Raw genomic sequence first — 4,479 nt, 5'->3', positions numbered from 1 at the left:
TTACAAACATCAGATTAGTCTAAACGGTCATATAGTGACATGAAAAATGTGATATATAGCTAAACTCTGCTGGTTTTCTACCCGACGCTAACTGCTAAATGCCAGTGGATGCTAATAAATACAAACCTCCACCTCTCGCTGCAAAACTGGCATCCCAAGTTGACCTCTTTTCCCGAGCCACGACCGCGTCCACATTCTCCTCCTCCTTCTCCTCTTCTTCAGACTTTTTTCAATGCACATAAATGCCACAACAACAAGTGCTTCCTTCTTCATTTGTGTTTGTTTTGATCATCGATCGGTTTTTCTCTTATTATGGTGGCGCAGATGGATGACATACGCTGATGCGGTGCACGCTGATGACGTTGCATATTGACGTACGTCGTGACCTGCGATTCAGTAGTAAACGGCCATTGTACAATCTGCACACATCAAACTTGACGTTGTACCAAAGTTTATTAGATCCACGGCGCACAGTGTGTCATGCAATGGTCTTATAAGATTGCTAAAATCGCACAGTGTATAGAGGGCATTAGTGAAGAAGGTGAAATCTAATTAGATTTTACCTTCTTCACTAATGCCCTCTATACACTGTGCGATTTTAGCAATCTTATAAGACCATTGCATGACACACTGTGCGCCGTGGATTACCTTGCCCTTACAACAGAAAATTTAAATAACCCACCAAAGTTTTGGCAGACGATCAAATCCTTATCCCCAGATAACGCCTCTGGTCTCCCACCTTGCATTGTGTCAGATTCATCCACTGTCTATGACAAAGCTGAGAAGCTCAACTGCTTTAATAAACATTTTGTTTCTTCTGGCTTTCTTTTTGACAAAGTATTTAAGTGTACTGCTACTCAGACCCCACTTGATATTGCTGAGCCTCCTCCATATAGTAAATTTGTTTTTAGGCCCTTCACTGTTGCTGAAGTACATCAAGCCCTTATGAAGTTAGATCCTAAAAAACCAGCAGGTCCAGATAATCTCGGTGCATACTATTTAAAAACTTGCTGCTGACTTCATTGCAGAACCACTGACATATATTTATAATTTAACACTAATCTGTAATGACATCCCTAAAATTTGGAAAATGGCTCATGTTCTTCCCCTCTTTAAGGTTGGTGAGCCTTCAAGCCTCAATAACTACAGGCCAATTTCAAACCTGTCACCCCTTACCAAGGTTCTGGAAAGCCTGGTTAGTAATCAATTGAAGGACTTCTTACATAGTAATTTCATTTTATCATGTTATCAATCTGGTTTTAGAAAATCCCATAGTACAGTCACAGCAGCTACAAAAGTTGTAATGATATATGGCCCTAGATAAAAAACAACACTGTGCTTCTCTTTTTATTGATTTTTCTAAGGCCTTTGATACTGTGGACCATGATGTTATGAGGTATAGGTTGGTTAGTATAGGGCTGTCGGATTCAGCTGTGGCCAGGTTCTCTAATTACCTTTCAGACAGGTCTCAATGTGTTAAAGTTGATGGTTGTTGCTCTGATATCTCGGCTGTCCACAAGGGGGTGCCACAAGACTCCATTTTAGGCCCACTGTTATTTATTATCTATATAAATGATTTGGGTAAAGTGTCCAAAATGCAAATTTCCATTTTTATGCCGATGACACTGTCATCTATTGTTGTGCAGGGACCTTGCAAAAGGCTGTGGAGTACTTGAAAGCTGCTTTTAAGTAAACTGAAGCCCAACTCCTGCAATTAATTAATGCAGATAAAACAAAAATGATGATCTTTACTAAATCAAAAGAAAAAGCCTGTTGTCTTTCTGCTGTGCACACATACCAAGGTGTTCCTATTGAGATTGTTACAAATTTTAAATACCTGGGCTTCATTTTAGATGATAGCTTCACTAAAGGTAAGACTGGGCCTCTATTTTCGAAATAAATCGTGTTTTTCTTTTATCTCTAAAAAGAAGCTTGTTGCTGCAACTTTTCTGCCGTTGCTAGACTATGGTGATGTATTGTATATGAATGCCTGCTCCACTTCATTGCTCATGCTGGATGGTAGTTATCATGGTGTTTTGAGATTTATTACTTGCTGTAAATCACACACCCATCACTGTACTCTGTATGCTAAGGTAGGTTGGCTGTCCTTGTCTGCTCGTAGGCTTCTCCACTGGTACATCTTCATCTATAAAGCAATCATTGGACTACTACCTTCATACCTCTGTACATACCTCACTTTCACACACAATCCATCTTACAGCCTGCGATCCCAGGACTGTCTATCTGCCTCAGTTCCCAGAGCTCACACTGAGTTTGGGAAGAGGGCATTCATGTACTCTGCTCCCTCAGCCTGGAACAGACTTCAAAAAACTCTGAAGCTTCAGAGCTTCATTTCAATTAATGATTTTAAAACTCGAGTCACAGACTTTTTAATGGCTGAGATGGGAAAAACTCGAGTCACAGACTTTTTAATGGCTGAGATGGGAGTATGCAAATGCTTTGCTGCATAATGGCACACTGAGCAAGAAAGAGCAGGAGAAGGAGACGCTATCGCTAACTATTAAGCTACTGTAGCTACCAAGGCTAGTAACGTGCAAACAACAGCTAAGAGATTAGCAAGAAAGTCGTAAAAAGGAGGAAAGCTATAAGTGCTTAAACAGAACTAGTGTGGGTTAAGACTTGAAGTAGATGTTAAAGCAATTGAAGTGAGAAATCAGAAAGCAGGCTAGTAGAATTCACCAGAGCAGTACAGAGACGCTGTCACAGAAACACCGGAAATGACACAACTCGCTTACCACAATACGTCAGCATGTCAGCAGATAAATGAATCTGCACTACATTAATATGAACAGATCTGATCTGATGAGCTGTGCTGCTCTCAAACAGCTGACCGCGCCGATTGTACATTATACTGCCGGGTAATCCTCTGAAATAAGTTCACCTCAAAACAAAAGAGTGATGCTTTGACCTGCAGGATATTCTGATGTCTTTATTGTGGCCGCTCTCACCGCCATTCACCCAAAAATACCCCTATTGAAACAGACTTAGTGAGAGCAGTTATCATGTGTGTGTGTGGACAGCAGTTAAATGAACCTCAGCCTAATATTGACAGAATGAAGTCAGTAGAAACAAAACTTTTACCAGTCTGTTTAATATCTGTGTGTTTGATGTTCAGTTTGTGCCCAGTGTGTTTGGGCTCCATCACTTTACAGCTGAATACATTATATTCAAATATATGAACACTGTGTAATGTTTCTGTATTTTCTGTATATAGACACATTAACACATCACATTACATAACATCACTTCACATTAATACTAGGGCTCATTTATGCTCAACGTTAAATACGGATCCGGGTACAGACGGACCCTTCTCTCCGTGCTCTGCGTTCATTTCGTCCGTATTTCTGCACGTTTCCATAAAGCTTACGGATACGGGCCAAATGGAGCAGTACCACCAGGAACCGTGGGGGCAGTGTTGCTGTCACTACCCCATACGTAGCTCTAGTGAGACACGAAGAAGAAATAACAATTCAGTTTCTCTCATCGGCAGTACTAGAGAAAAGAATTCTCCGTCCTCCAGTCGCGATGTATTTAACGGCCTCACCGACCACTGCCTCCTACAACGCTGCCTCTGCTTTTGTCTTTTATGCAAGAGGTACATTATCAATATCTCCTCCACAGTCGCCATGTTTGTTTTTTAGATATTTTTTGCCTTTAATTGATAGAATGGTGGAGTGTGAGGGAGAGAGAGAGAGAGAGAGAGAGAGAGAGAGGCATGCGGCAGGGGGCCACGAGCTGGGGTCAAACCCGGGCCGCTGCGGCAACAGCCTTGTACATGGGGTGCCTGCTCTACCACTAAGCCACCGACGCCCCGCCATGTTTGTTTTTGAGTCTGTTGTTGTCATAAACTTTTGACGCTCGGCTGCCTCCTGGTGGGTTGGTTTTTGGTTAACATCCATGCCAACGTAAAGGGCACATGGAAGTATGTGGGCAGTGACGGTAACATCGTTTCAAACAGACGTATACATTTTCGTACGTAAAGGGAGCATAAATGAGCCTTAACACACTGCAGTCTGTTCCCATCACACCTCACGGTGTTTAGCTGCAGCTGACGTGTTAGTTGTTGTTTTTTCATTTTGCCGTCATTAAAATCTCCAACTCAGCTGGGATGAAACAAGCGGCTTTCTGCTTTCGGCCCCTTAATATCACGTTATCTGCACTCTACTGATGATGTCTTTTGGTGCTTGCCGTGAATGCGCCTCTCTCAGGCTGAACATACTCAGAGTTGATTGAACTGGGGCCTGTATCACGAAGCAGGATTTCGTCTTAGCGAGGTAACTTCAGGGTTAACCCTGGGTTTTCGGTCTCATGAAGCCGGTTCAGTTCTTATCGGGGTAGATCACCATGGTAACTCACTCTGAACGGCTATCCTGCTCCGGAGCAGGGTAAGTTCAGGGTTGAATCTGATCCTATAAAAAGCACCACCCACTGGCCAATCAGCTGTTCGGAAAAAAA

Source organism: Epinephelus moara, unplaced genomic scaffold, assembly GCF_006386435.1.
Source record: "Epinephelus moara isolate mb unplaced genomic scaffold, YSFRI_EMoa_1.0 scaffold508, whole genome shotgun sequence".
Taxonomy (NCBI): domain Eukaryota; kingdom Metazoa; phylum Chordata; class Actinopteri; order Perciformes; family Serranidae; genus Epinephelus; species Epinephelus moara.
This window is presented reverse-complemented; position numbering follows the sequence as displayed.